Source organism: Peromyscus maniculatus, chromosome 14 (genome assembly GCF_049852395.1).
Source record: "Peromyscus maniculatus bairdii isolate BWxNUB_F1_BW_parent chromosome 14, HU_Pman_BW_mat_3.1, whole genome shotgun sequence".
Taxonomy (NCBI): domain Eukaryota; kingdom Metazoa; phylum Chordata; class Mammalia; order Rodentia; family Cricetidae; genus Peromyscus; species Peromyscus maniculatus.
Genome location: NC_134865.1, coordinates 1,819,183 through 1,827,500, shown reverse-complemented (window position 1 = coordinate 1,827,500; position 8,318 = coordinate 1,819,183). Strand labels below are relative to the sequence as shown.

Sequence of the window (8,318 nt, the reverse complement as noted above, 5' to 3'; positions counted from 1 at the left end):
ACAACCAATTGTACAATAAATGCTTCTTCTAAGATAACCGGAGGAAATTGGTGTCAGAGCCTTAGGACCAGGAATTAACCATAGGAAAATTGAACTTCACTGTGGGCAAGACAGGACTATTTTAAAACCTTGGGCTGAGAAAAGAAAATCTAATTAGAAAAATGTATAAAGAAAAAAATTGGCAGATCAAAATTTTTTTTAAAAAATGACTTTTAAAAAGGTACCACAAAGTGAGAAATATAATGGCAGATAAAGAAATACTTGTAGTGTGTGTGATAGACTGAAGGCCTACAAAAGCCAAGAGCAGCTGATAAGCAAGCTTCAAAGAAGTGAGGGGCCCAGGAGGTGAGTCCTTGCCTCTGCCCATGAAGCCCTGGGTTGGATTAAAAAACTGGCCTGTGGTGCATACTTGTAACCCAGCACTGAAGAGATATAGGTAGAAGGAGCCGATGTTCAGGGCATCCTTGGCTATATGGGGAGTTAAAAGCCAGTCGATTCTGTCAAAGAAAAAAAAAATTAAAAAGTCGGAGTAAAACAGGAGAAAAACATAAAACTCAGCACTGACCTGCAGAGCATGGCGCTGGCACCACAGTCTCAGAAGATGCCGGCATCAGCGGTGGTGGTACAAGCTGCATCTCAGTGTTTGTCAGTCTGCAGGCTTTACTGTGGTGTGGCCTCAGAGCTTGCTCTCTGCAAGACCAGATGCTGGGCCTTCAGTCTCCCTGTTGACCCGTGAACTACTTAATAAGTCATTTCTTAAATGTTCATGAGGTGTTTTTTTGTTTGAGACAGGGTTTCTCTCTGTAGACCTGGCTGTCCTGGAACTCACTCTGTAGACCAGACTGGCCTCGAACTCACCTCTGCCTCCCCAGGGCTGAGATTAAAGGTGTGCACCACCATGCCCAGCTAAATTTTATGGATTTTTATATACACCAAGGAACACATAAAATATCACTTAGAGATAAACACACTCACCTGCCAGATTAAACAGGGCCAGGGAGATGGCTCAGCAGGTCAGGGTGGTTGATCTAAGCTTGGTGACCTAAGTTTCCCACATGGCAGAAGGAGACAGCTGGCTCCTACGAGTTGTCTTCTGACCTCCACACATGTACCTTATGGGTTATGTGCATGCCTTCTCCCCCCCCCCCCAAAAAAAAACCCCCTAATATAAAGACAAATTTTTAGAATTATCACTATCACTTTGCAAGTTTCTTGTTTATCTTTCTTGGTTGAGCACAGAGCTCCCCCCCCCCCCCCACAGATTATCATTATTTTTGTTGTTGTTGTTGTTGTTGTTGTTTTGGCTGTGTAGTGTAGCATGCTAATATCATGGGCTATATCTTTAAAATGCCTTTGAGTGGGAGACTCCTTCCCAGCACTTTGAGCAGGACAACCCATACAACTTCGAGTGTGGAAAATGAAGACCGTTCAGAATGGATGTGGGGAGGAGGAGGAGAGCCTGTGGTCAATCTTTCTTTACGTTGTGCATGTGCGTGAGTATCTGTGTGCAGGTGTGTGCACGTGAGTGCAGTTGCTCAAGGAGTCCAGAAAAGAGCGTTGGGTCCTCTGCAGCTGGAGTTTCAGGCGGTGGTGAGCTATCCAGTGTGGTGTGGGAGCTGAACTGGCTCCTCTGCAAGAGCATCATGCTCAGTCGCTGGGTCATCTCGCTAGCCCATGTGGGGTTTCTTTTATTAATTCCTGTGACTTTGCTCCTCTGTTGGCTGAGGGAGTTTTACATTTCCTTTGGACATCATGAAGCCTTGAATCTCTTTCAGACAAATTTGATGCTATAATGAAACCTGCCACTTGGTCAGCACTGTTCAGGTTCGGGGTTCACTATTCCGTTAGAACTGTTGACTCCGTTCTTTAATTCTTGTTACAGATCTTATGGGGGATGCTTCTGAGTATTCAGGTCTATGTTCTATCATTGTTCCTGTTATTTTTTTTAATTACTTTTTCTTTTGAGTCAGGATCTTTTTGTTTTGTTTTGTTTTTCCAGATAGAGTTTCTCTGCATAGCTCTGATTGTCCTGGAACTGCTCCTTAGACCAGGCTGGCCTGGAACTCAGTTCTGCCTGTCTCTGTCTCCCGAGTGCTAGGATTAAAGGTGTGTGCTGTTGCCACCATAGCCTCCACCTCCACCACCACCACAGCCACCACAGCCGCCACAGCCACCACAGCCACCACAGCCACCACAGCCACCACAGCCACCACAGCCACCACCACCACCACCACAGCCACCACAGCCACCACAGCCACCACCACCTCCACCACCACAGCCACCACAGCCACCACCACCACCACCACCACAGCCACCACAGCCACCACAGCCACCACCACCACCACCACAGCCACCACCACCACCACCACCACCACCACCACCACCACCACCACAGCCACCACCACCACCACCACCACAGCCACCACCACCACCACCACCACCACCACCACCACCACCACCACCACAGCCACCACAGCCACCACAGCCACCACAGCCACCACAGCCACCACCACCACCACCACATCTCCTGGCCTTGAGTCAGGGTCTTATGTATCCCAGGCTTCCCTCAAACTTGCTGTATGTCAAGGCTAACCTTGAGCCCTTGATCCTCCTGAATCTCGCTCTTGAGTGCTGGGATCACAGGTGTGCACTCTCTGCTCAGTTTATGTGCTGTGACGGACCAGGGCTTTGTGTAAACTAAGCAAGCAGTACACCAACTGAGCTACTGACCCTGTGTTCTTCTGTTTTGAGGCTGAATGTTCTGTTTTCGTCATTGTCTGAGCCCTTGGTGTCTACCACCTTACCAGATGGTCAATGTCTTGAATTCCTTCTTGTCACTTTTTAACAGTTTTATTACTCATGCCTCTGTAAACAGTATAGTATTTGATCTGAGAATTATAGCATATTTTCCCTTTTAGATTTATGCAATTTTTTTTGTTTTGGTTCTTTTTGTTTTGTTTTGTTTTGGTTTGGGTTTTTTTTGGAGACAATTTCTCTGGGTAGCCCTGGCTGTCCTGGAATTCACTCTGTAGACCAGGTTGGCCTTGAACTCACAAAGATCTGCCTGCCCCTGCCTCCTGAGTGTTGGGATCAAAGGCTTGTGCCACCATCTCCAGGCACATTTTTTTAAATCAGTTTTACTTCTTTTTTTTTTTTTTAATCTGACTTTATTTTATGTGCATTGGTGTGAAGGTGTCAGATCCCCTGGAATTGGAATTACAGATTGTGAGCTGCCATGGGGGTGCTGGGAATTGAACCGAGGCACTCTGGAAGAGCAGCCAGTGCTCTTAACTACTGAACCATCTCTCCAGCCCCTACTTGTTCTTTTTTAAAATTGATATGTGTATGTATATATACAGCTGCTGGGGGTCGGTTACCTACAGAGGCCAAAAGGGCATCAGATTCCCTGAGGCAGGAGTATCAGGTCGTGAGCCACTCAAGCTCCTGACGTGCATGCTGGGATCCAAACCCAGGTCCTCTGGGAGAACAGCAAATGCTCTTAACTACTGAGCCGCCTCTGCAGCCCTGCTTATGTGTGCATTGTGTAATCATCCAGAGTACACGTGTATGGCTAGTCCTTTTGTTTGTTTGTTCATTCATTCATTCATTCATTCATTCATTCATTCATTTATTTATGATTTTTGAGACAGGGTTTCTCTGTGTGGTCCTGGCTGTTCTGGAACTCTTTATGGAACAGATTGGCCTAAACTCAGAGATCTGTCTGCCTCTTCCTCTGAGTTCTGGGATTAAACCTAGAGATTACATCTGTCTGCTGCCATCACCACCAGCATCACCACCCCAATCACCACCCCTCCCACCCCTTCTTAGCCCTCTTATTTATTATCCGTTCCAGTTCTTCAGTGCCTGTGCTAGAAACTTTATTAAATATCACCAAATATTTCTCATATACATCGCAAGCCATGATCCATTTATTTGAAGTGATTTCCGTTTAGTGTTGTGTTATGTAAACTTACTCTTACCAATATAGTTCACTGTTGGTGAATGTTGTTCTTTTTTTCCTTTGTTGCTATATAATCAGCGACGCTGCAGTGAGCATCCTTACATGTCTATTACACACGCACCGGGTATGTGCATTCTCTAGGCATGTACCAAAGAATGGAATGTTGGGCCACTTGTGGGGCAAATTGAATTGGAGATTTCAGACTGTTGACAAAATATTTGTATTAATTTGCATCTCCACCAGCCCCCTCATTCTTCTGCATCCTCAACAACATTTGGTACCATCTGCCCTTAATTTTTCTGCCAACACAGTGAGGGCGACATGGTATTTCATTGTGGTTTTGGTTTTCCTTGTTCAGATGAATGATGTTTGTCGTGTGTTTGTCGTGTGTGTGTGTGTGTGTGTGTGTGTGTGTGTGTGTGTGTGTGTGTGATTCGTGCAGGGACCTGAGGACTTGCTTGCACATGTGGAGGTCAAAGGATAACTTGATGAGTCTCTGGGATCGCCTCTCTCCTTCCACCTTGGTTTGAGGTAGGGTCCCGTTGTGTCTGCCCTGCTGCGGCAGATTCCAGGCCAGCTGAGGTTCGGGACTCTGGGCAATTCTCCTGTCTCCACCTCCGTGTCTGGGTGCTAAGCCGGGGTTGCCAGGCTGGTGTGGTAAGTGCTTTTTCCACAGATCCAGCCTGGTGGTCAAGGTTGCTGACAAGCGTCAGTTGTTTTCCTAACTTTGGGGTCTGTTTGTGTTTTCTCCTTTGTGAAAATACTGGTCTGTGTGTTTTTCTGGTGGGTTGTGTTTTTGTTTTGTTTTTTTAAGATTCACATGAATTCTTTTTTTTGTTTGTTTGTTTGTTTGGTTGGTTTTTTTTGAGACAGGGTTTCTCTGTGTAGCTTTGTGCCTTTCTTGGAACTCACTTGGTAGCACAGGCTGGCCTCAAACTCACAGAAATCCGCCTGCCTCTGCCTCCCGAGTGCTGGGATTAAAGGCGTGCACCACCACTGCCCGGCTATGAATTCTTTTAGTTGATAGTTATATGAATTGAAAATGATGGGCCAGTGAGATGGTTCAGCAGGTAAGAGCACTTGCTGTCAGCCTGATGACCTGAGATTGATCCCTGGAACCCACATTGTAGAAAGAGAGAACCAACTCCCACATATGTCTTCTGATCTCCACAAGTATGCTATGGCGCGCGCGCGCGCGCGCGCGCGCGTGCGCGCGCGCGCGCACACACACACACACACACATGCATGCACTTTAAAAGAAAAGAAAATGCCCTCTCACATTGGAGAGGTGGCTCAGTGGTTAAGGGTGTTGGATGCTCTGGAGGACCAGGGTTCATTTCCAAGTGCCCACAAGGTTGCTGATAATCTTCTGTAATGCCAGTCCCAAGGAACCCAACACCCTCTCCTGACCTCCTCAGACATACATGCAAAAACAAAAACAAAAACAACGAAACAACACTTACACACTTAAATACAATTTGAAAAGAAAAATAGAATTAAATGTCATTTTAGTTTAGAGTTTGCCTTTAACTTTCTCAATAATTCTTTGTTAAGTCTCTGAAGAAAGAAATTGAAGAAGATATGAGAAAATGGAAGGATCTCTCATGCTCATGGATAGGTAGAATTAACATAGTAAAAATGGCAATCTTACCAAAAGCAATCTACAGATTCAATGCAATCCCCATCAAAATCCCAACACAATTCTTCACAGACTTGGAATGGATGAAAGTTTTTTATAATATATTCTAATATGATTTTAATTTAGTTTCGTCCTTTTCCTCAGTGCTTTGTGTTTTCTGTGTCTTCTGTCCATTATTTTCTAAACATTTTAGTTTGCCTTTCATGTTTAAATCTTGATTTAGTGGATTTTTGCTATTGCTCTGATTCAGTGTGAGGGATTTTTATCTGTCTGTCTATGTATGTATGTATGTATGTATGTATGTATCTATCTATCTATCTATCTATCTATCGAAACTATACCTGTGTCCCCTTTTCCACTCCAAGAATTGCCTCTTGGTGACTTCCTTCTTTTCCCTTGGATAATCTCAGAGGTTTAGCAGCCTCCTGAAGAATGAGCTCCATTTACTGGATCCTTTGTTATTAGTGTCTATTTTTTATCACTTCTAGTACCTGTGATTTATATGGTGGCTTTTGTTTTTATGGCAGAGCCTTACTCTGTAGGTCCAGCTGTCCTGAAGCTCTCTATGTAGACCAGGCTGGCCTTGAACTGTCCAGGTTATCCTCCTGCCTCCGACTCCCAAGTGTGGGCTAACAGTGGGAACTCCTCCCACCAGCTTATTCTGCTTTAGTTCTTGAACTTCTTGGTGCTTTTGTTTTTGTCTGTGACTGAGAATCGAACCTAGGACCTTGCTAGCACACTCTCTATTGCTGAGCTGTGTCTCAAGCCCTCTTTATTTGGGGACGTGTGTCACACTAGTCAGGCAGGCACTGAAGCGACCGTTCCTGGCTCAGCCTCTTGAGTATCAGAGGTGGCAGACTGCTCCACCAGGCTCAGCTCTTCCTTGAATTTCTGAACTTGGATTCTTAGGACGCTCCTTTTAAATTGGTGAATATACTTGAGGCCATCCATTTTCTTACAGGCGCCTCTTTAGCTGCAAATTTGGATAGGCAATATTTTGTCATTTTACAATTCTAATTTTTTTTTTTTTTTTTTTTTTGCTTCTGTTTTTTCAAGACTGGGCTTCTCTCTCTGATTTGTAGCCCTGGCTGTCCTGGAACTCCCTCTGTAGATCAGGCTGGCCTCCAACTCAGATCAGCTGCCTCTGCCTCCAGAGTTCTAAGATTAAAGGTGTGTGCCACCACAGCCTAGCATACTTTGTATTTTTCATTATTTATTGGACATATAATTTACTTAAGGAAGCATTCAAAACTTCTAACTTACATCAGTATTCTTTTAAATATTATTTATTTAGTTAGTTAGCTTTTACGAGGCAGGGTATCTTTGTGTAGTCCTGGCTGTCCTGGAACTTGCTCTGTAGCCCAGGCTGGCCTTGAACTCACAAACATCACAGACAATTCCTGCCTCTGCCTTCTGAGCTGGAATGAGAGGCACGTGCCCCCTCTGGCCTGGCACACTTTGTCACTGAGTGTGTTTCGTTTTCTCCTCTTTGCTCGTCCTCATTCTCCTTCCTTCACTGTCTCAGGCTGAGGATTGCTTCAGAAGGTTCTGTTCCTTTTCAGTTTCTTTTTGTTCACATAGAACTTACGTGATTTATTTTTAGTCATTTCATAGCTGCTCTACTTACTTTAATATGAATGCTTTATAAAGCTCAAAGTTAAAATTTACATTTATTTACTTATTTGTATGTGTCTGTGTTATAGGGTGGGGGTGTGCCTGCCACCACGAATGTGTGGAGGTCAGAGGACAATTTGCAGAGAAATCAGTTCTCTTCTTCCACCGTGAGGTTCCCAGAAATGTAATTCCGGTTGTGGCAGCAAGTCCCTTTTCTCAGTAAACCCTCTTGTTGGCCCTCAAAGTTAGATTTTAGTTAAAAGTGCCAGGACCAGGCCGGGGCTGCAGCAGAGCTGGCTGCTGGAGCATGCGCTTATAGCATGCACAAAAGCCTCAGATTCAGAGGTCACTGGCAGAGGTTGATGAGAATGAGGAGTGTTGTGATAACAGTGTCCACTGCAGTTAATTTAGTGTGGATGGTTGGTTTGTTCCTTTGTTTCTCTGTGATGGGAGCAGAGGCTTGGGAAGAGATGAAATCAGGAGAATGGTTGGGGTTTTGAAAGATGAGTCAAATCATACTTGGCTGCTCATAGGAACGATCCGATGGAGAAGGAAACTTGATGTAGAAGAGAAGGGATTGGTTTGAAGAGGCATCTCAGTGGTTAAGAGTGCTTCCTGCCCTTCAATAAGACCTGATTCTGTTCGCAGCAGCCATGCCAGGTGCCTCCAAACCACCTGGAACTCCAGCTCCAAGGGATCCCACGCACAGACATGCACACACATATATTTTTTAAAGCTCCATTTAAGAAGGTATAATGGGGTGAAGGCCCTGGGCAACTACCTCCAGCGTCTTTGATTTTTGCCTCTTGTGTTTCTGGATCACCCAGACATGTTAGTCAAATAGATTTTTTAAATTACTGGGCTAAAGTGAAGGTACAGTCAGTTTTTCTGGAATTAATCTGCTTAGCCATCCAGCCTAAGTTCCATTTGCCTTTTACATGTGAGGACACTTTCTGAAGCTCTGGGAAACTGACTATAGCAAGAGCTGTGACCTCTGCCCTCCTGGTGTTGGTGGTGAGTTGTAACAAGCAGAGGTGACCTCTGCCCTCCTGGTGTTGGTGGTGAGTTGTAACAAGCAGAGGTGACCTCTGCCCTCCCGGTGTT

General features: G+C 45.0%; 1 protein-coding gene across 4 annotated transcripts in view; it reads left to right on the top strand.

The window, feature by feature from the left end:
• Klhdc1 (kelch domain containing 1) overlaps positions 1-8,318 on the top strand; it is a 43,723-nt gene that overhangs the window by 3,724 nt on the left and 31,681 nt on the right. The gene's annotated exons all lie outside the window — the stretch shown is intronic.